Source organism: Budorcas taxicolor, chromosome 16 (assembly GCF_023091745.1).
Source record: "Budorcas taxicolor isolate Tak-1 chromosome 16, Takin1.1, whole genome shotgun sequence".
Taxonomy (NCBI): Eukaryota; Metazoa; Chordata; class Mammalia; order Artiodactyla; family Bovidae; genus Budorcas; species Budorcas taxicolor.
Window position 1 is genome coordinate 22708997 of NC_068925.1, and position 23791 is coordinate 22732787.

Below are 23791 nucleotides of genomic sequence, written 5' to 3' on the forward strand. Positions count from 1 at the left end.
TGGAATTCCAGCTGAGCTATTTCAAATCCTAAAGGATGATGCTGTGAAAGTGTTGCACTCAATAGGCCAGCAAATTTGGAAAACTCAGCAGTGGCCACAGGACTGGAAAAGGTCAGCTTCATTCCAATCCGAAAGAAAGGCAATGCCAAAGAATGTTCAAACTACAGCACAATTGCACTCATCTCACACACTAGTAAAGTAATGCTCAAAATTCTTCAAGCCAGGCTCCAACAGTACATGAACTGAGAAATTCCAGATGTTCAAGCTGGATTTAGAAAAGGCAGAGAAACCAGAGATCAAATAGCCAACATCTGTTGGATCATAGAAAAAACAATAGAGTTATAGAAAAACACCTACTTCTGCTTTATTGACTATGCCAAAGCCTTTGACTATGTGCATCACAACAAACTATGGAAAATTCTTCAAGAGATGGGAATACCAGACCACCTTACCTGCCTCCTGAGAAATCTGTATGCAGCTCAAGAAGCAAAAATTGGAACCAGACATGAAACAACAGACTGGTTCCAAATTGGGAAAGGAGTATGTCAAGGCTGTATATTGTCACCGTGCTTATTTAACTTCTGTGCAGAGTTCAATTCAGTTCAGTTCAGTCGCTCAGTCATGTCCAACTCTTTGCGACCCCATGAACTGTAGCACTCGCCAGGCCTCCCTGTCCATCACCAACTCCCAGAGTTCATTCAAAGTCATGTCAATCGAGTCGGTGATGCAATCCAGCCATCTCATCCTCTGTCATCCCCTTCTCCTCCTGCCCCCAATCCCTCCCAGCATCAGGGTCTTTTCCAATGAGTCAACTCTTTGCATGAGGTGGCCCAAGTACTGGAGTTTCAGCTTTAGCATCATTCCTTCCAAAGAACACCCAGGGTTGATCTCCTTCAGAATGGACTGGTTGGATTTCCTTGCAGTCCAAGGGACTCTCAAGAGTCTTCTCCAACACCACAGTTCAAAAGCATCAATTCTTCGGTGCTCAGCTTTCTTCACAGTCCAACTCTCGCATCCATACATGACTACTGGAAAAACCATAGCCTTGACTAGACGGACTTTGTTGGCAAAGTAATGCCTCTGCTTTTCAATATGCCATCTAGGTTGGTCATAACTTTCCTTCCAAGGAGTAAGCATCTTTTAATTTCATGGCTGCAATCACCATCTGCAGTGATTATGGAGCCCCCCAAAATAAAGTCTGCCACTGTTTCCACTGTTTCCCCATCTGTTTCCCATGAAGTGATGGGACCAGATGCCATGATCTTCATTTTCTGAATGTTGAGCTTTAAGCCAACTTTTTCACTCTCTTCTTTCACTTTCATCAAGAGGCTTTTTAGTTCCTCTTCACTTTCTGCCATGAGGGTGGTGTCATCTGCATATCTGAGGTTATTGATATTTCTCCTGGCAATCTTGATTCCAGCTTGTGTTTCTTCCAGCCCAGTGTTTCTCATGATGTTCTCTGCATAGAAGTTAAATAAGCAGGGTGACAATATACAGCCTTGACGTACTCTTTTTCCTATTTGGAACCAGTCTGTTGTTCTATGTCTAGTTCTAACTGTTGCTTCTTGACCTGCACATACGTTTCTCAAGAAGCAGGTTAGGCGGTCTGGTATTCCCATCTCTTTCAGAATTTTCCACAGTTTATTGTGATCCACACAGTCAAAGGCTTTGGCGTAGTCAATAAAGCAGAAATAGATGTTTATCTGGAACTCTCTTGCTTTTTCTATGATCCAGCGCATGTTGGCAGTTTGATCTCTGGTTCCTCTGACTCTTCTAAAACCAGCTTGAACATCTGAAAGTTCACGGTTCACATATTGCTGAAGTCTGGCTTGGAGAATTTTGAGCATTACTTTACTAGTATGTGAGATGAGTGCAATTGTGTGGTAGTTTGAACATTCTTTGGCATTGCCTCTCTTTGGGGTTGGAAGGAAAACTGACCTTTTCCAGTCCTGTGGCCACTGCTGGAAACTGCAGAGTACATCACTCTGTGCAGAGTACATCATGCAAAATGCCAGGCTGGATGAAGCACAAGCTGGAATTGCTGGGAGAAATATCAATAACCTCAGATTTACAGATGACACTACCCTTATGGTAGAAAGCAAAGAGGAACTGAAGAGCCTCTTGATGAAAGTGAAAGAGGAGAGTGAAAAAGCTGGCTTAAAACTCAACATTGAAGAAACTAAGATCATGGCATCTGGTCCCATCACTTCATCGGAAATAGATGGGGAAACAATGGAAACAGTGACAGACTTTATTTTCTTGGACTCCAAAATCACTGCAGATGGTGACTACAGCCATGAAATTAAAAGAAGAGCTCCTTGGAAGAAAAGCTATGACCAGCCTTGTCGTGTTAGTCACTCAGTTATGCCCGACTCTTTGCGACCCCATGGACTGCAGCCCACCAGGCTCCTCTGTCCATGAGATTTTCCAGGCAAGGATATTGGAGTGGGTTGCCATTTCCTTCTCCAGGGGACCTTCCCAACCCAGGGATTGAACCTGGGTCTCCTGCACTGCTGGCAGATTCTTTGCCGAGTGAGCTACAAGGGAAGGCCTCAAATCTATACTAGGCTGGCTTAATCAACCTCTTCAATGGTGGGCCCAGAGGAGGCACCACCTGATGGAGGAGCTCCACCACCAGGGAAGCCCCCCGGCATTCCTCCTGCCATCCCCCCAGACATGCCTCCTGTGCTCTGGTACAGCTTGGTAATGATGGGGTTGCACTTTTTCCAGTTCCTTCTGCTGATGTTCAAATTCTTCCTTCTCTGCAGTCTGGTTCTTATCCAGCCAGTTGATAATTTCATTACACTTGTCAAGAATCTTCTGTTTGTCTTCATCATTAATCTTGCCCTGAATTTTCTCATCCTCAACAGTAGCTTTCATGTTGAAGGCATAGGATTCAAGCGAATTCTTTGAAGATACCTTATCCTGCTGCTTCTCATCTTCAGCTTTGTACTTCTCTGCTTCTTGAACCATGTGTTCAATGTCTTCCTTGCTCAAGAGGCCCTTGTCATTAGTGATGGTCTAATCACTAATGACATCACTAATGACCAACCTGGACAGCATATTAAAAAGCAAAGACATTGCTTTGCCAATAAAGGTCTGTCTAGTCAAAGCTATGGTTTTTCCAGTAGGCATGTATGGATGTGAGAGTTGGACTATAAAGAAAGCTGAGCACCGAAGAATTGATGCTTTTCAACTGTGGTGTTGGAGAAGACTCTTGAGAGTCCCTTGGACTGCAGGGGGAACAAACTAGTCAAACCTAAAGGAAATCAACCCTGAATATTCACTAAAGAACTGATGATGAAGAGGCTCCAATACTTTGGCCACCTGATGCGAAGAGCCAACTCATTGGAAAAGACCCTGATGCTCGGAAAGATTGAAGGTTGGAGGAGAAGGGGGATGACAGAGGATGAGATTGTTGGATGGCATCACTGACTCAATGGACATGAGTTTGAGTAAGTTCCTGGGAGGTGGTGATGGACAGGGAAGCCTGGCGCGCTGCAGTCCATGGAATGGCAAAGATCTGGATATGACTGAGTGACTGAACTGACTGACTGACTTGCAAGACAGGCTAGGAGGAAGACCATCTGTGCGTGCTTAGTTGCTTCAGTCGTTTCTGACTCTTTTCGATCTGTTGGGCTCTCGCCTGCCAGGCTCCTCTGTCCATGGGAGATTCTCCAGGCAAGAATACTGGAGTGGGTTATGTGCTCTCCTCCAGGGGATCTTCCTGACCCAGGGATAGAACCCACATCTCTTATGTCTCCAGCATTGGCAGGCAGCTTCTTTATCACTAGCACCACATGGGAAGCCCAGGAGGAAGATCACGGAAAAAGAAAAAGAAAATCATCCAGAAAGAAATTTTAAAAGAAACTGAATTTTCACAGTTTCAGTTATGTCAGCTCAAAGTATTGACCTGAGTGGTAACAAAGGTGCGAAAACCATTCAGTGATATTGTCAACACACACATATACATCTACAATTTCAAGCTGAACCCTGGAGTAAGACGTAAGTTCTGCCAATAGAAAAGCTCTCAGTTGATCTGAACATACTGACAAAGGGTTTGCTGGACAAAATGGGAAGTATAACAAAAAGGGCTAGTTAATTCCAAAGATGACTTCTTTTGCTGGCCTCAGATACTACCTCCGACTCAATATTGTTTCCAGTCTCTAAGAAAATCATAATAACAATAATTGCTAAACTCTTCCCCATGTTCTGTTATTTACAAAGATTCTTATCAGTTCATTTGCTTCTGTGAGGTAGGTAGGGTCAGTACTTTTATAAAACCTGACAGACAAAGAAGCTGACTTTGGCAGCTCCCCAGAGTGCAAAGTAACTGAATAAGCCACAAACTCAAGCCCTGGGACTCCAGATCCTACTACGTTTATTTTTCCCCCCACTGAGTTGAAATGTTATGGAACATCCAGAGGCAAAGTTGCAGGTTTTAAGGTGGGCTGGTACATTCCAAGTGGAAACTGAATATCCCAAAGGGCTTTGATCTGAGTGGTCCTCGTAGAGAATTCAAGAGGAAGGATCCCAGCCATCCACAGTCAGACCAGGCATAGGAGACAACTAACTTGATTCATTCCTTCACTTTTCTCTTGACTATGTAAAAAACATAGGCCTGGAGGGTTCCAAAGTAGCGAAGGCCAAACATTTTGGGTTCTTTTTTTCCCTCACTCTGTTACTTTTTTATTAGTAGAAGCAATATACCAAAAATATGAGTAACAGTATTTGTAGATTTTTCCAAATATCTGTTATATAAATTTCTAAAGTAGAATCACTGGGTTCAAAGATACGCACATCTAATCTCTGACATATAGTTAAAATGCTTTCCTTTGAATTTTTTTTATTTTTTGAATTGAAGTGTGGTTGATTTATAATACTATGTCAGTTTCTGGTGTATAGCAAAGTGATTTGGTTTTATATATGTTCTTTTTTCTATTCTTTTCCATTATAGTTTATTACAAGATATTGAATATAGTTTCCTGTGCTATACAGTAAAATCCTTGTTGTTAATCTCTCCTATATGGTAGTATGTGTCGGTTAATCCCATACGTGAGTCCTTTCGCATTATAGATTAATATAAAGTTAACAGTAAAAGCAAACCAGCAACAGTGAAAGAAAATGATTTCACACCTACAAAATATTTTACTATAAGGTCTCAGTTGAAAATGCTTATCTGAATAGTAATACTTTTCTCACCTAACAAGGTATATATAGTAGTTGCTAAAGCTTGAACCATATCTAGTTATAAGACAGTTCTAAACAGTGTTAGGTCAAAAGAATTGTCTGGCTGTTATTCTGACCAGGTAAAAATAGTCAAGCAATAGCTTGATGGAAATGGTTTTAAATTTAAAACTGAACAATCAAATTTTGTCTAGGATTGACTCAGCGATCTAGTCATTTTATAAAATTTAAGTAATATTAATAGCTAATGACAGTTAAGTTTTTTGACTGCTTAGTGTGAGCCAGAAACTGTGCATTTACAAACATTACATAATTTCATTCCCGCACAGTTACATGAATGCCAATACTGTTACTAGCTACACAGAAAAGATGTCAAAAACAGACTGAGTGCTAGGTAGCTTGTCCATATTATACAGCTACTAATCAGCTGAGCTACCACTTGAATCCAGGTCTGTAGTGTTCCAGAGTCTAAACCTTTTACTATGCCCACTTGACTCAAACTTAGCCAGATCCTCTGTCTCAATTAACTTCCTAATGTTCTGCTATATTCCTAATTCTGGTTATCAAACCCAAAGACAGCTTACTTTGGAAAGATAGAATTAAGTTAAGTCAACTGAGAGCAAAATGGAATACATACTAATAGGAAAGCCTGCTTTCCATAATGAGGAAGTTTGGCACCAAGCTGAGTAACCAGTGCATGACCAGGAATTGTATCAGAATGATTCCTTTCAATAAGAAATTAATCTTCTGGATATACTTGAATTCAAACATAAAAATGTATTACAAAGATTTTAAAATTGTGTGTAATAGGAAAAGACAAAAAATTTGATGGAGCCAGAAGAATAAAAAAATTATGACAAATACATACAAGAAAGTACTGTGCAACCTTAAAAGAAATTAAACATATTAGTGTGTGCTAAGAAATCAGTCACCAAGACATATAGTTATGTGAAAAATCCAAGATTTGACTAGCATGACCAGTATGTTACCAAGTGGATCTCAAAAGATAGACATACAAATTCATACAAAATAGAATATCACAGGGAAGAGCTACAAGATCCTGGTACTGTCTTTGAAGACAGCATACTTCAGGGTAAGCTACTATTTCCCCAAATATGTGCTTGGCCATCAATACACTCAAGTGTTGGACTGAGGTTACAGAATGCAACTTCTGGACAGCCCGCCCAGTGGATTGATTGTTCACAATCAGCAGGAACATTTCTAGGTGAAGTGCAAATTGCTTTCCCTCATGCTTAACCCTTCCAAGCCATAATGATAATTGCTGCTGTGTTGCAAGCTGGGCTTATGAACAAAGCAAGGGTTGGCACCTTCCCCTCAGGAAAGCCACCAAGAAGTAGGGACTGCACACATCTGATTGTGACAAATGCCTACCTTACCTGCTAATCAGTGCCCAGTAGTAGCTATCTCATAATCTCACCAACGCAGAAAACACCACACTGCTCAGCTAAAAAAAAAAAAAAAAATCAAATCTTCTGCTTCTATCTATTTCTGGTAACAAATGAAATAGGTTCAATTTTAATCATATGACCAGTCAATCAAATATCAAATTGAAAACAATGAACTACAAAGAGCCTCCTCGAAGTCACTTAGCATTGATAAATTAGTAATGTATTATTAAATTATTCATATCTTTTTTTCCTTCAGACTATAATGATATACTGTACACAGCACTGATAATTTACTTAGGCTGAGTCCATTCATTTAATTATGCTGCTAAACTTGGTAGGCCAATTGGTCATCATGAGAGTTTCCAGGCAAGCTAATCACAAATATATAGAACATGTTCCTTATTGTCCCCAGCGGCTAAGTGCTAAAATGCTATTTAGTGCTCAGAAGGTTAATGTCCTGCTTATGTAAATTGTCCAATTTAACATTCAGCAGCAGTATCATAAATTCTGGCTCCAGGATTTCATTAAACGTATGTTCAAACTAGTTGACCTTAAAGGTTAACAAGCACAAGTTAAACAGGACAATTATTTAACTCACTTCTTATCAAGAGACTGAAGTGTACTAGCCATTTAATAGCTCTGCAGACTTCACAATTAGAATTCTTCGAAGGTCTCTGATAAAACGGCAGGTCATGAATTTTCATAAGGATGTCAGATAATAACTATTTATAGGCACTTGTTTTTCTTTCTTATAAACTTAAACTTTGATCTTAACATTCAATTAGAAATCAGTCCACAGAGAAGGACTAGGTGACTCAAGTTGCTAGGGTTCGCCTTCATTTGGGTGTGCAGGAGGACTTAAAACCTCATCTCTGCCTTGTCATTCACGGAAATTAACGTGAAAGTCAGGGCCTCACCATTAAGGGTGCAGAGCTCAGATGAAGCACAGAGCCCAACACTGAGAAACAACATTGCTCACTGGTGTGAGACATTCAACTGAAACATTTGATTTTTTCCTAAAAGACCCCCAAATCTCTATTAACCTCCAGGGAAAAAAAATGCATTCACCTTTGCATTTATATTATGATGGGTTTTAATACAGTAGAAAGTTAGATCACTCAAGATGTCCTTTTCCTCACCAGTCTGGTTTCTTCTCCTACTCTCCTTGAGCATTATTTTTGTGAAAAGGGAGCGAATCACTGGACGTGCTCAGTATGGCTCTGCTCCCTACACTGGGGTGAAGCTTGGAGCAAAGTCCCTGGACTCACATTTCCACGTGCTTCTCTCTACATCAGGATCAGGCAGTCGCTTCGGGGATGCATTAAATTGGTAACCACACAATCTCAATATTGGACAGCCACTGTCCACCAGGAAAAGGCCCAGAAGTGTTTTCTCCTTGCACGTTTAACTGTTCAGACTGCAGGCTCTTTGAAAGATAAAGCAGCAAATAAGACCAAACGGGACTTTATTAATAAATCATGAGCTGAATTTCTGTCAGGAGCTGAAATGGAGAAAAAAACGTGTCCGAATTGCCTGTGGGTATGTTTATGAGGGGTGTGATAAGTAATTTTAAAAATTTTGTAATTTACCTTTCTTTGGTTAAAGTGATTAGATGCAATGATAGAAAAGGAATAGATAGATAGATAAATGTTAAATAATATCTATGCTTGACCCAGTTCCTCTTTTGTGCATTCCTCTTTTGCCCAGAGGTTACTTAATTTTTAGGAGCTGTTTTAAAAAAAATGATATAAGGAAGAAATATTTTCTAGCATGAAAATATGTGACAGTGTTTTATATCCTCTTGTGTTGCTCTTCATCCAAACTTCATCTTTTGAATATTGGCTTCAAATCCTGCCTGAAAGGGGACATAAATAAAGCGAAATGGCTAATGGACTAAAAACACTTATGATCAGGTTTTCATAACTAACATTATTGATAGCTTCTCCCTCGCAGGCACCCACATTCAGTGCAATATCCATTTCTAAAGTAAGATTTAGAGCCCTATTTGCAATAAAAAAGCTAGCACATGCAAATAAAGAATGCTAGAGTGAGGCCAAGAATGCACCCCCTCCCCCTCCAGAGAGATGAGGGAAAGACCTCTTTCCAAAGCAGAGCTGACCAGGGGGGGACACAGAACTCTTTTTCAGATTTCAGACGTGGCTGTGCATTTAACGGTGCTCTGGAAAAGTCTTCAGGGACAGGAAATTGTTAAGTCCTGAATTTGGAAGCAACCACTGCAGTCTTCTCAGTGGCATTAGTATTTGCACTTGGCCAGATCAATAAATCTGCGTGTCTGTACATTGAAACAATAACAAGATTGTCCTGCAGTAAATGTAACATAGTGCAAATGAGGAAGCAGGCAAGATGGGAGTATTTTCAGGGTGCCTGGTGATTTCTGTGGAAATTCATCTTGTGTTTAAAAATCTTTTTATCAATAACTCTCTTTTAAAATATTCTATCTATAGTAACTATTAGAGGATACTAGCAAAGCAGAAAGCTTTTTATCTGCTTCTTGCTATTTAGATGTGATTTGGGGGGCATAATTTTCTTCTCTTTTAGTTCTTACTGTTCCCATCTCAGCAGAAAAGAGTTTTTTTCTTCAAATTCTGTACTTTATTATTCTAAAATTTAAAAAATTAAGTTCAGATTCACCTCGGGTGGCTTCAGCCTGCAGTGGCTCAGAGCAGGACTTGGGCTCCAGGTCAGAGATGAGGCTGGGTCATAGCGGTGGGAGCACCGAATTCCAGACACTAGATCAAAGGTCAACGCCCCGGCCCTTCAGCTCGGCAGAAATGAATTTCCTCAAAGATAGAAAGCAGAGAAACAAGTATAGTGTTTATTAGGAGGAAAAAAGGTACAGGCGATGTGGGCACATGGACAGACTGAGAGAGTTGCTGAGTCGTGCTCTCACGACACTTACACGGGGCATTTCTCCTGGGTTTCCTTTGGCCAATCATTTTGACTCGCTTGGTTCTGAGTCCATATTTAGTATATCTCAGGATCCTTCCAGGTGTGCACGTGCATCTCTTAGCCAAGATGGTTCTACAGAAGAGGCATATGGGCAAAGCATCTCTTAGCATCACTTCCCTTTCGACCTCCAAAGAGCCTTTCTGCGCATGTGTGGGTGGGGAGGTCTCCTGACTTGAGGTTGAGAATTATGTGGTCTGAGCAGAGTCCAGCCTCCTCTCTCAATTGTCCTGCTATTCTGCCTTGGAGTTTCAGTCCACAGGGAAGGAAACTCCAATTGCTTTACTCTTGAGGGGGCGGGGAGGGGAGTATCTACCTCTTGCCTCAAGATTACAAAGAAAACTGTAAATCATGGCTTTATTAAATTAATTCAAAAGAGGATTGGATTTGTGGGACTGGTATTGTTACTCAGGTCTACAGCTTCTATTATGGGAGTATCCCCTCCTTCAATTATATTGGAAATCTGGAAACAGTAGAATCCCAATAAACGGTCCCTTTGGATCCCCTCCCCTCTTGGCATTATGTATTAATACTAGAGATTATCATTTCTCTACTCTAAAGGATAAGGATGGTTTCAAGCTATATAGCAATCAACAGCAAAACCTCTCTCTTTCCCTTCAGAATCACACGGTCCTGAAAAGTATTAGTGACAGAGAAAAATGTTTTATACAGGAAATTGCAAAGATTTCAAGCCCAAGTATTGGGACTTAGTTGTGAGTCCCTATTATTGTCCTTTCTTTTGTCTGAATTTGAGAATAACAGAGAATGTGAAACGGAGGATGTGCAATGACTGCACACTCTTGATAAACGGCATAGTCATTGCTCAGAGGCAAGCTGAGGCCTCACTGCTGATGACAGACACTGCCCAGATGCCAGATGCAACTGATGCTGCCTGGGAGCAGGGGGCTGTGGGGCTGGGAATGATGAGAGAAGTGTGACCCTGCTCTCCCCACTCCCTCACCCCACCCACTTCCACCTGTTGAGCAAAGAAGAGTCAGCAGTCCAAATCACAAACCCAACCTGCTACAGGCCAGCACTGATCCAAACAGTGTCCATAATGAGATACTCAAGGGGATACTCAGGTCATGGGACAGCTAGGGTGGTGAAACATCAGGAATGAATGGTGGCTAGGTGAAGAACGGTAGAAGGCATGTTAGCATAAGAGAAGGAAAGAGGTTGTCATGCGTTGAATTGTCTCCCCCAGAAAGGTCCGTTCAAGTCCTCATCTTTGGTCTCAGTGGCGTGAGCTTATTAAAAAATAGGATCTAGGCAGATGAAGTCAAGTTAAGAAGGACTCAACAAGGCCCTACTGTACAGCACAGGGAACCCTGCCCGATGTCATGTGGCAGTCAGCGGAGTCTGGGGGGAATGGTATATACACGTGTGAGTATCGCTGAGTCCCTTTGCTGTGCACCTGGAACCATCACAGCGCTCTCAATCAGTTACACTCCAATACATAATAAGAAGCTTTAATAAAATAAAATAAATGGTGACGTTGTACTGGATTCGAGTGTGCCCTGCATCCGATAACTGGTGTTCTTATCAAGAGAGAGAGATTCAGAGATACGTGATTCATCACGTGATGATGGAGGCAGGGAATTGAGTGGCACGTGTTCAAGCCAGGGAACTCCAAGGATGACAGACAACCACCAGAAGTTAGGAGAGGGACATGGAACAGCTGCCTCCCTCAGAGCATATGGAAGAAACCAACCCTGCTGACACCTTGATTTCAAACGTCTAGTCTCCAGTATGAGGAAAGAATACATTTCTGTTATTTTAAGCTGTCTAGTAGGTGGTACTTTGTGTCAGCCCTAGGAAATGAATTGTTGTTGTTCACTCGCTCAGTCATGTCTGACTCTTTACAACTCCATGGACTGCAGCACACAAGGCTTGCCTGTCCTTCACTGTCTCCCAGAGTTTGCTCAAACTCATATCCATTGAGTCTGTGATGCCATTCAACCATCACATCCTCTGTCTCCCCCTTCTCCTCCCGCCCTCAATTTTTCGCAGCATCAGGGTCTTTTTCAATGAGTCAGTTCTTCGCATCAGGTGGCCGAGGGATTGGAGCTTCAGCTTCAGCATCAAGCCTTTCAATGAATATTCAGGACTGATCTCCTTTAGGATGAAGGGTCTTGAACTCCTTCCTTTCTCCCAGTTCCTCCCAGCAGTCCACTGGGGCAGAATTTGTTCTGGTATCTTTCATACCCTCCTGAACAGACCTCTCAGACCAGCTGGCACCGATGACACTAAATGCAAGAATCACCACTCAGAAGTCTCGAGGTCCTTTCTCAAACTGGACCTGCCTCTTGGTCAACGAGGCCACTGAGCTTTGATTTTGTTCTAGTGTCTTAGAATTGATTTTGAACTTCTATTAATTTATCTTTCTATCCCCAAGTTTAAAAGTTCTTAGCTTTTCTCCTGTTTTTCCCATTTCTTTCTCTAAAAACAGTCCTTGGCTGGCTTGGGCCCACTTCCCACTCATCTTCTAAAAGTTTAACAAATATCATACTCTTTATGGTTGGTGAAGTGAAAGTGAAAGTGAAGTTGCTCAGTCGTGTCCGACTCTTTGCGACCCGTGGGCTGCAGCCCACCAAGCTCCTCCGTCCATGGGATTCTCCAGTCAAGAATACTGGAGTGGGTTGCCATTTCCTTCTAGGAACAGGCAAGTGTAACTGTTTGATTGGATTCAGAGCTTAGGTTTGGAGCTTAGACGCTTTTGATGGAGTTTAAGGGAAAACGAATCTGGCAGTTTCTGTTAACCTATCCCCAGACACTATGTCATTGTCTCCTGCCGGGCTGATGCCTAAGAGCTTTTCAGACAAGACTCCTTGGCAGTAGCACTCAGTTTAAGCTTAGATAATCATAACCATGTCGGTTTCGGCAATATGCGCAACTGCCACTATCTGTAACATCCACAAATTACAACTACTGACTCCAAAAGAACAGGGTTTGGAATTATGAATGGCAGACCACTCCGTATTAGGTTTCTAATGCTCATGACTAGTCCAGGGTTGGATTCATATGACATGAATAGTGGGACTAATTTTTATTCCCAGTATATAATTATTCAAACTAAGTCACTAATGACATAGCATATATACATGTTTATATCTACTTGACACCAGTATAATTACTCATATACTGTATACATAAGTCTTATAATCTTTTCCCCAAAGAATTCTTTAAAATTTTTGTTTTTTACATGATTTTAAAAGTTACTTTCATTTACAGTTATTACAAAATATTGGCTATATTCCCCACGTTGTATAATACATTCTTGATCCTATCATACACCCAATAACTTATACCTTCCCCTCCACCCCTACACTGGTAACCACTAGTTTGTTCCCTATATCTGTGAATCTGCGTCTTTGTTTTATCCGCTAGTTTGTTGTATTTTTTAGGGTTCACATATAAAAGATATCATACAGTAGTCGTCTTTCTCTGTCTGACTTACTTCACTTAGCATAATGCTTTCCAAGTCCAGCCATGTTGCTAAAAATGGCAAAATGTTGTTCTTTTTCATGGCCAAGTAGTATTCCATTGAAGACGGGTGTGCTTCTTCTTCATCCATCCATCTCATGATGAACACTTAGGTTGCTCCCATATCTTGGCAAGTGTAAATCTTGCTGCTGTGAACATTGGGATACATGTATATTTTTGAATTAGTGTTTTTGTTTCTTAAAGAACTCTTTTCAACCATTTAAGGGGAACAAAATACCTTGCTGTATAATCTCCACTTTGCTAACTTTCCTGACTCTGCTTCTGAAAGTCAACTATAGTTAACAGCCAAAGCATTTCATGGGACTTATAAAATCATCAAACCCTTCACAACTAACAAGGGAGGTCTCATTTACTTAAATTTAAGTCTACAGTTGTGAAAATGAAGCATAGTTTTAAAGGTCTCCTTCTGCTGTGTAAGTTTTCCTCTGTTAGATAACTTCTGTGTAAAATTGAATACTCTTTGCCATTAACAGGGGGTGCACAGGGATTCATTAAAGAACAGCCTGTTATTCCAGGGGCTTCTAACTAGCTGAAGGGAGAGAAAGAAACAGAATCATGAGCATTCCTTTTGCTTTGCTTATGTGGCTCTTTCCCTCTACTTCTTTTTAGTCTGTGCTGGGTCTTCCTTGTGGCGTTCAGGCTTCTCTAGGGAGAAGGCAATGGCACCTCACTCCAGTACTCTTGCCTGGAAAATCCCATGGACGGAGGAGCCTGATAGGCTGCAGTTCATGGGGTCGCTGAGAGTTGGACACGACTCAGTGACTTCACTTTCACTTTTCACTTTCATGCATTGGAGAAGGAAATGGCAACCCACCCCAGTGTTCTTGCTTGGAGAATCCCAGGGAGGGCGGAGCCTGGTGGGCTGCCGTCTATGGGGTCGCACAGAGTCAGACACGATTGAAGGAACTTAGCAGTTGTGGCTCAGGGGTTTAGTTGCCCCAGGGCATGTGGGACCTTAGTTCTCTGACCGGGGATCAAACCTACACCCCCTGCTTTGGAGGGCAGATTCTTAAAGTCTGGACCACCAAGGAAGTCCCTCTCCTTTCCTCTTATCAACCTCCCTCTTATACCTCATAGATTAGCCACCTGGTAGACAAACAGACAGTAAGTGAAGGCAAGCATGAAACCACTGAAGGCTGTGATATGAGAGAATGAGTGTGCACGTGGAAGGCTGGAAATCCTAGCACATCACTTTGTAAGCTGTGACCTTTGGCAAGGAAGTTTATTCATTCATTCAACAAATATACAATGACCACCCACTCTCAGCTGACCACTGGAGTTCTGACAATAAAAAGTCAGGTATAGGCCCTTCACCCAAAAGATTTCACTCTATTTAACTATATTCATTGGAAAAGACTCTGCTGCTGGGAAAGATTGAAGGCAGGAGGAGAAGGGGATAACAGAGGATGAGATGGTTGGAGGGAATCACAGACTGGATGGACATGAGTTTGAGCAAGCTCCAGGAGTTGGTGATGGACAGGGAAGCCTGGTATGCTGCAGTCCATGGGGTTGCAAAGAGTTGGACATGACTGAGTGACTGGACTGAACTGAACTGTCTTCTCCAAAGCTCAGCTTCCTCCTCTGTTAATTCAGTGTAATAATAACACCTAATTCATGGAGAAAGTAGGAGGGAATGGATGGGATACAATATGTGTGAAGGAATCATGAACCCCAGTAAAGTTAGCTATTATTTCCACTGACTAGGAAGTTCTTTAAGAGTAAAAAGTATTTGCTATTTACTTTGGTATCCCCTGCACAATGCTTGGCATTTAGTAGATACTTAGTGAAAAAAAATGATTGTATGATTATGAACACCAATAAAGATCAAATTAGTCACTTCCTCTTTTGCTCTGAACAAATGATACAAAACTTTAAACAATACACCAGGTGAGAGCGTGTTATGTTCATCTTAGTATTCCCCTCACCCTTCCTTACCTGGCATAGTCATTGGAGCATAGAAGGGGCTTGGAATTTATTTGAGAAAAATGTCTGTCAGTTAATAATCATTTCAAATAGAAAACTTAAGGGGGGGAAGGATCAGCGCTCAGCTGTGTCTGCTTCAGGCCCCCTACAACCTGTGTCCACCACAGCCCTCTCCACTGGCCAGCTGCCAATACTATAGATTTTAGCTTCTACTTTTATTTTTTTGGCCACATAGTATATGGGATCCTAGTTCTCCCATTACGTAAAGATTTTAGAGTCAGCCCTACTTAGATTTGAAAATGACCCTGCTGCTGCTGCTAAGTCACTTCAGTCGTGTCTGACTCTGTGCGACCCCATAGACGGCAGCCCACCAGGCTCCCCCGTCCCTGGGATTCTCCAGGCAAGAACACTGGAGTGGGTTGCCATTTCCTTCTCCAATACATGAAACTGAAAAGTGAAAGTGAAGTCACTCAGTCGTGTCTGACTCTTCGCGACCCCCATGGACTGCAGCCTATCAGGCTCCTCCGTCCATGGGATTTTCCAGGCAAGAGTACTGGAGTGGGTTGCCATTGCCTTCTCCAGAAAATGACCCTAACCAAGCCTGTTAGCATATAAGAGATTGGGTGGACATTGGTCAAGGTTTCCCTGTGAAAGGGACTCACTCCTAAAGAGACATTCAGATGATGTGTGAGGGGAATTTTAGGGGAGAGAGTATAGCCTTCAGAGAAAATAACAGACACACAGGACTGAAAATGAGAAAGATGGAAAATTTGTGGAACAAATCCAGCATGCTTGAAGAGTGAGTCAGGAGGAGAGTAGTTCAAGATGAGGGTAAGGGGTGGGCAGGGCTAGGGCTGGGTTGGCAATTTCTGTGCTTGACATTTGGGGCCAGAAAACTCTCTGATGTGGAATTCTGTCCTGCACCTTTGCTTTCTGTTCAGTCACCAAGTCGTGTCTGACTCTTTGTGACCGTGGACTGTGGCATACCAAGTTTCTTTCTCCTTCACTGTCTCTCAGGGTTCATTCAGATTCATGTCCGTTGAGTAGATAATGCCATCCAACCAGCTTATCCATTGCTGCCCCCTTCTCCTCCTGCCCTCAGTCTTTGCCAGCATCAGGGTCTTTTCCAGTGGGTAGGCTCTTTGCATCAGATGGCCAAGGTATCAGAGCTTCAGTTTCAGCATCAGTCCTTCCAATAAATACTCAGGGTCCTGTGCCTTGTGGATGTATGATTGAGCAGGATCCTCTGGGTCTCCCCAAGACAACTCTCCCCTCTGATCCTCCGCTTTTGCTCCTCTCTGAGGTACCTAGATAACAGTATTTGATATACATTTCCTGAGTTGTTTTGCAAATGTGAAAACCCTGGAACCAAACTAAAGATGTTAACTACCTCAGGGCCGTGAGCACACGGCCCCAGGCCTCCTGGAGCCTAAGGCCTAATACTCCTGTGACTCCACGCTGCTTTCCCACCATCAGCCAATCAGACAGCTGTGCAGGATCTGATCTCTGACCCGGTGACACTCCTGTCTCGTCTGGAGGGTTTTGTTGAAACTCTTGGCCGGGGAAGGTGGGGTGTGTGGAACTCGAGGCTGTTTTTGGCTGGGGGGTAGGAGGGAGCATCCCAGGTGGCACGGTGCTAAAGAATCCACCTGCTAATGCAGGAGATGCAAGAGACGTGGGTTCGGGCTCTGGATCTGGAAAATCCCATGGAGTACGAAATGTCAACCCACTCCAGTATTCTTGCCTAGAGAATCCCAGGGACAGAGGAGCCTGGCAGGTTACAGTCCATGGGGTTGCAAAGAGTGGGACATGACTGAGCACACACACGTACCCTGATGGCTTTTTAGGGCACAAGCCACCTTATCTCCTTGCAAGGCCCTGCAATAAACCTTTTTCTGCTCCAGACTCCAATGTTTCAGCTTGCTTGGCCTCCCTGCATGTTAGGCATGTGAATTTGCATTAACAAATGGTTAGCAGCACAAGCACTAGACGCCAACAGTCTGCCCCAGTGGGATGACCACAGCCATCTCCAGATACCACCAAAAGGCCCCTTGAGACAAACTTCTGAGGCTGAGAACCACTGGGCCCTAGGCTGTGGCAGGGTCTTGCAGATCACACAAGGAAGTGTAGGAGATCACTGTGACCTGACTTTCACTTTGAAGAAATTACTGTCTGCTGAATCTATGCAGAGAGACCAACTGGAAGGCCATGGTAAGGAGTCCACTCAAGGGCAATGGAGGTTTTGACTAAGGTGGTAGCAGTCAGATGGACAAAAACTGGTCGATTCAAGGGATGTTAGGGAGTAGAATGCAAGTAGTATTAATAATTTTGCCCTGCATCTTTTTTTCTGACCATTTTCACTGTTCTAATGGACTCTAAATCAATGCTTGAGGAAGAATCAGCAAAGCAAGTCTTCTTGTTAATACCCATCTGATTTCAATTGGTTAGATCCTTTTTCTGACTCAGGAGCCCTCCTTGCTTATTACTTATTGCTATAATTCTTAACTGTGAAACACACTGTTTGCGTTTTCTTTTGAAGTGAAGCCCAGGACATACATGGCCCTTTTGATTATCTACCTGTCTTTCCTGGAGGCAAGATTACCAGAAGCTTGTCGAAGCAGTTCTCATCTTTCCATTGATCCCCATTTTACAAGGAAACTCAGGGAGAAATCCCAAGTTTAAAGGGAAAAAATAATTACCGTTGGTGAGTCTACCACAGTCTGAGCACTTGCTGAAGTCAACAGAATTGCCTTCTGATTATGTCACAGAAAAACCAACAGTCGTCAGACTATATTTATTACCCTATTTAGTGGATTTCAGTAACAATCTCATTATGACCCCCCTCACACAGTATAAGGTCTTTTCCATTAGTATAAGGAGGAACAAAAGGTCAGAGCTATCCTGCAACGTCCACCCACTAATTAGAGAGACAGAGACCCTTTACTCGGTAAGGCTGAACATAATTGGGCCATTACCTAATCCCATTATAAAATAAAAAATACACAATTTCATTTTTGTTGGTTTTTCTATCAGTGAGACACAGATCATCAATGGATATTCAAGGCGCAGCAAGACTATTAATGATGGGTTTTCTAAATGTGAGATTCCAGCTCCAGGATGCTATTACTATGCCTCACATTAAAGAAACTGAATGGACAAGTCACCATTTGGGACCTACTTCTGATCCAAAGCCATTGTAAACTAGTCTTACCATGGTGAACCCTGTTCAATGGCAAGTTTAGGAAAAAATACTAACACTGAGAGGAAAACTCTTCAGTAAAGGCACCAAGATTTCCTTAAAGCCAACCATATTCCAGGAGCAGTTTAATAGCACTCCTTCCAAAACAATCTGTGGGTAAACATGTGCTGTGCTGTGCTTAGCCGCTCAGTTGTGTCCGACTCTTTGCGACCCCACGGACTGCAGCCCGCCAGGCTCCTCTGTCCTTGAGGTTCTCCAGGCAAGAATACTGGAGTGGGTTGCCATGCCCTCCTCCCGGGGATCTTTCCGATCCAGGGTTCAATCCCTGGGTTGGGAAGATCCATGGGTAAATATACACAGAGACAAAGCCATGGTACTTACTTCAACCTAGAGCTGTATGAACACGACTAGATTAGGACCTGGAAACCTGATCTCAAGTCACTAGAGAACCACTAGCTTCATGGAGACAACTTCTTTGGCGGTGAAGCTAGCTATGAATTCTGCTGCAAGCTCCCACATTCTCCACCCATTCCTCATCTTCTGTGCAAAATCAAGACCTAAGGGCACTGAGTTCAATACTGTTGTTGTTGCCAAATGTTGCCCAGTTTCCATCTTAAAAAACTTAAATTTCAAGTTTTCTATTTTCATATGAATGAGTCTATTGGAAATCACAAAATGAACAAAGTTTGAAATAAAATTAGAAAAGCAAGTAGGCAATGTGCTCCATCTTACCTCAAGAAATGTTTGTGGTGATAATGGCCATTTTTCATTTGTTTGTGACAATGACTAAAATTAGACTTGATCAAAAAAGGACAATCCTTACTTTTTAAAAAAGGAAAGCTATGTCTATTTAATACCACAACAGCTTCTCAAGGTTGTTGTTCGGTTGCCAAGTCATCTCCAACTCTTTTCAACCCCACGAACTGCAGCACACCAGGCTTCCCTGTCCTTCACTATATCCTGGAATTTGCTCAAATTCTTGCCACTGAGTCAGTGATGCTATCTAACTATCTCATCCTCTGCCATCCTCTTCTCCTTTGGCCTTCAATCTTTCCCAGCATCAAGATCTTTTCCAGTGAGTCGGCTCTTTCAATCAACGATTGAAAGGATTGGAGCTTCAGCTTCAGCATCAGTCCTTCCAATGAGTATTCAGGGTTAATTTCCTTTAGGATTGACTGGTTTGATCTCTCTGCAGTCCAAGAGACTCTCAAGAGTCTTCTCCAGCACTATAGTTTGAAAGCATCAATTCTTTGGTGCTCAGCCTTCTTTATGGTCCAACTCTCACATCCATACATGACTACTGGAAAATCCATAGCTTTGACTATATGGACCTTTGTCAGCAAAGTGATGTATTTGTTTTTTAATACACTGTCTAAGTTTGTCATAGTTTTCCTTCCTAAAAGCAAGTGTCTCTTAATTTCATGGCTGCAGTGATTTTGGAGCTCAAAAAAAAAAAAAAAAAAATCTGTCACTACTTCTTAAGCTGTGTATGTGCTAAGTTGCTTCAGTCGTGTCCTTTCCAACCCTATGGACTGTAGTCCACCAGGCTCTTCTATCCATGGAATTCTCCAGGCAAAAATACTGAAGTGGGTTGCCATAACCTTCTCCAGGAGATCTTCCCGACCCAGGGCAGAATCTGCATCTCTTGGGCTTCCCTTGTGGCTCAGCTGATAAAGAATCTGCCTGCAATGTGGGAGACCTGGGTTCAATCCCTGGGTTGGGAAGATCCCCTGGAGAAGTGAAAGGCTACTCACTCCAGTATTCTGGCCTGGAAACTTCCGTGAACTGTAGAGTCCATGGGGTTGCAAAGAGCCGGGCAGGACTGAGCGACTTTCACTTTCACTTGTGTCTCCTACTTTGCAGGAGGTTTTTTTTTTTTTTTTTTTTTCTGTCTTTTAACCACTAGAACCACATGGGAAGCCCACTCAAAGCAGTGGAGTCCAAAAAACTGGTAAGTTAGTATTTCAGTAGAGCCTGAAAAGGGCAACCTTCTTAGCCATGGAGAGGCAACTTGGTGCTGAAGAAAGTATACAGAGCTGGGAGTCAGGCCCATGAGTGCTGGACAGTTCCTCTCCCTTCGTGGTCTTGGTCGTAGTCAGTATCAACCCACTCGAGTCTCATGCATCTAAGGCTTTGTCAGGCATTAAAATTCTATGATCCGGGACTTTTTTGGTGGTCCAGTGGTTAGGACTCCATGCTTCCACTGTCAGGGGCACAGGTTTGATCTCTAATTAGGGAACTAAGATCACATAGAGCCATGTGGCCGGAAAAAATTTAAAAATTATTAATAGAAAAGGAATTTACAAGATTGCATGCTTCTTTTAATCCTCCATGGCTGTATATGACCATGAGAGGGAAAAGAGAAACTAATCCCCTTGCTGAGGAAGGGGTGATTGGCTTTTGGTGATTTGTCCCCTAATTTCTCTCTTTAGAGAACTCAGTCTCCAGACACTGCATATTGGCATCCTTTTCTGCACAGGCCTGGGATCATTCTGAAAATAGGCATGTTTTTCTCACACCACTAGGCAGCAAGTGTTCAGAACAAGACTGAAAGGCTAGACAAATCTCTCCATTGTCTACATGTCAAGATTCTTGTTATGACCTCTCTGTGAATCAGAGATTCAGGAAACAGAATCCTGGTTTTCTATGACAAAGAAGTCTGAGGGCTGAGTGGTGAATTGTGCCACACGCTGAGTCCATATTTTGAACCCAGCAAGTGCTACCAATCCCCATAAATTCAATAAGAAATAAACACTGAAAAGCTCTGTAGGGTAATAGCATCAGTCCTCTGTGCTTAGCATCCCTTCCAGGTACAAAGAGGAAAACACATTCAGTGTTGAAATGATGCAGTGAAATGGCAGAGAATCTGAAGACAAAATCCTTATAATATGACATTTAGTAGAGAAGTAATAAATACAACTATGCTCCAAATTATATTTAAATATAAACATAAATTTTTCTTTATATGTATCCTCTTCAAAACTATTACAGTGAAAATTTGTTTTGTTGTAAAAATACAACAAATTCCATTTTGAAAACATAGAAATAGTAAGCAAATCTATGCAAGCCGAGAAGTCACTCCAGCTTTAATTTCTATTTTTTCAAAGCTTTATGCATATATTAATGACTTTGACTTGTTGTGCCAAAAATTTCCATGTTTTTTGCTAAGCACAGGTAAGGTGGATATTATTTTACAGCATTCAAATGCTCTCTCACTCGTGTGTGTGCATGTGTGTATGTGTGTGTGTGTGTGTGACATCATGGGGCAAATGAGAAGATTAGGAATAAGAACCACAAAATCCCTGCCTTCAGTGTCATAGCTCTTGGCATTATATGAATATTTGCCTACAGTACTTTATTGTGCAATTTACAAAAGTGGGGCAGGTGGCTTTAAAATAACTAGTTTAAAGACATTATATCTTTGCTGAATGTGGTCATCTTCACATTCCAGGATGTCTGGCTCTAGGTGAGTGATCACACCATTGTGATTATCCAGGTCGTGAAGATCTTTCTTGTACAGTTCTGTGTATTCTTGCCACCTCTTCTTAATATCTTCTGCTTGTTAGGTCCATACCATTTCTGTCCTTTATTGAGCCCATCTTTGCATGAAATGTTCCCTTGGTATCTCTAATTTTCTGGACGAGATCTCTAGTCTTTCCCATTCTGTGTTTTCCTCTATTTCTTTGCATTGATCGCTGAGGAAGGCTTTCTTACGTCTCCTTGTTATTCTTTGGAACTCTGCATTCAGATGCTTATATCTTTCCTTTTCTCCTTTGCTTTTCACTTCTCTTCTTTTCACAGCTATTTGTAAGCCCTCTCCAGACAGCCATTTTGCTTTTTTGCATTTCTTTTCCATGGGGATGGTCCTGATCCCTGTCTCCTGTACAATGTCACGAACCTCCGTCCATAGTTCATCACGCACTCTATCAGATCTAGTCCCTTAAATCTATTTCTCACTTCCACTGTATAATCATAAGGGATTTGATTTAGGTCATACCTGAATGGTCTAGTGGTTTCCCCTACTTTCTTCAATTTAAGTCTGAATTTGGTAATAAGGAGTTCATGATCTGAGCCACAGTCCACTCCCGGTCTTGTTTTTGCTGACTGTATAGAGCTTCTCCATCTTTGGCTGCAAAGAATATAATCAATCTGATTTTGGTGTTGACCATCTGGTGATGTCCATGTGTAGAGTCTTCTCTTGTGTTGTTGGAAGAGGGTGTTTGCTATGACCAGGGCATTCTCTTGGCAAAACTCTATTAGCCTTTGCCCTGCTTCATTTTGTACTCTAAGGCCAAATTTGCCTGTTACTCCAGGTGTTTCTTGACTTCCTACTTTTGCATTCCAGTCCCCCATAATGAAAAGGACATCTTTTTTGGGTGGCAGTTCTAAAAGGTCTTGTAGGTCTTCTACAACTTCAGCTTCTTCAGCGTTACTGGTTGGGGCATAGGTTTGGATCACTGTGATATTGAATGGTTTGCCTTGGAAACGAACAGAGACGATTCTGTCATTTTTGAGATTACATCCAAGTACTGCATTTCAGACTCTTTTGTTGACCATGATGGCTACTCCATTTCTTCTAAGGGATTCCTGCCCACAGTTGTAGATATAATGGTCATCTGAGTTAAATTCACCCATTCCAGTCCATTTTAGTTCGGTGATTCCTAGAATGCCGATGTTCACTCTTGCCATCTCCTGTTTGAAGATCTTTTTTTCATGAACAGTATGAAAAGGCAAAATGAAAGGATACTGAAAGAGGAACTCCCCAGGTCTGTAGGTGTCCAATATGCTACAGGAGATCAGTGGAGAAATAACTCCAGAATGAAGGGATGGGGCCAAAGCAAAAACAATACCCAGTTGTGGGTGTGACTGGTGATAGAAGCAAGGTCTGATGCTGTAAAAAGAGCAATATTGCATAGGAACCTGGAATGTTAGGTCCATGAATCAAGGCAAATTGGAAGTGGTCAAACAGGAGACAGCAAGAGTGAACGTCGACATTCTAGGAATCAGATGGACAGGGAGGCCTGGCGTGCTGTGATTCATGGGGTCGCAAAGAGTCAGACACGACTGAGTGACTGAACTGAACCGCGGTCATCTTTACTGAATCAATGGGATGGTGTTAAGGAAATTATAATTACAGATTCAATAAAAATAGAACTTAAATACAAAAGACTATGTACTGTGTACTCAGTTGCTCAGCTGTGTCCACCTCTTTGTGATCCCATGAACTGTAGCCTGCCAGGATCCTCTCTCCATGGGATTTTCCAGGCAAGAATACTAGAAATGCATTGCCGTTTCCGCCTCCAGGAGATCTTCCCAATCTAGGGATCGAACCCCTGTTGCGTGCTTTGCAGGCAGATTCGTTACCGCTGTGCCATCTGGGAAGCCCACGTACTACACACTTCTATTTATATGAAATTGTAAAAAAGGCAAAACTAGGGTGTCTAAACAGAGTTCAGCTGTTGTTAGGGCCTGGCGGCCGATTGAGGGGATCTAATACAAAGGAACACGAGAACATTTTAGGGTAGTATCTTAATTATTGTGCTGACATGATTCTATTCAAGCACTCATTAAACTGTACTTTTAAAATTGGTTAGTTTTCGTG

At 42.2% G+C, this 23791-nt stretch overlaps 1 pseudogene; it reads right to left on the reverse strand.

Annotated features, from left to right (window-relative positions):
• Nucleotides 1–2573: 2573 nt before the first annotated feature.
• Nucleotides 2574–13146, reverse strand: LOC128061766 (heat shock cognate 71 kDa protein-like; annotated as a pseudogene).
• Nucleotides 13147–23791: the final 10645 nt, after the last annotated feature.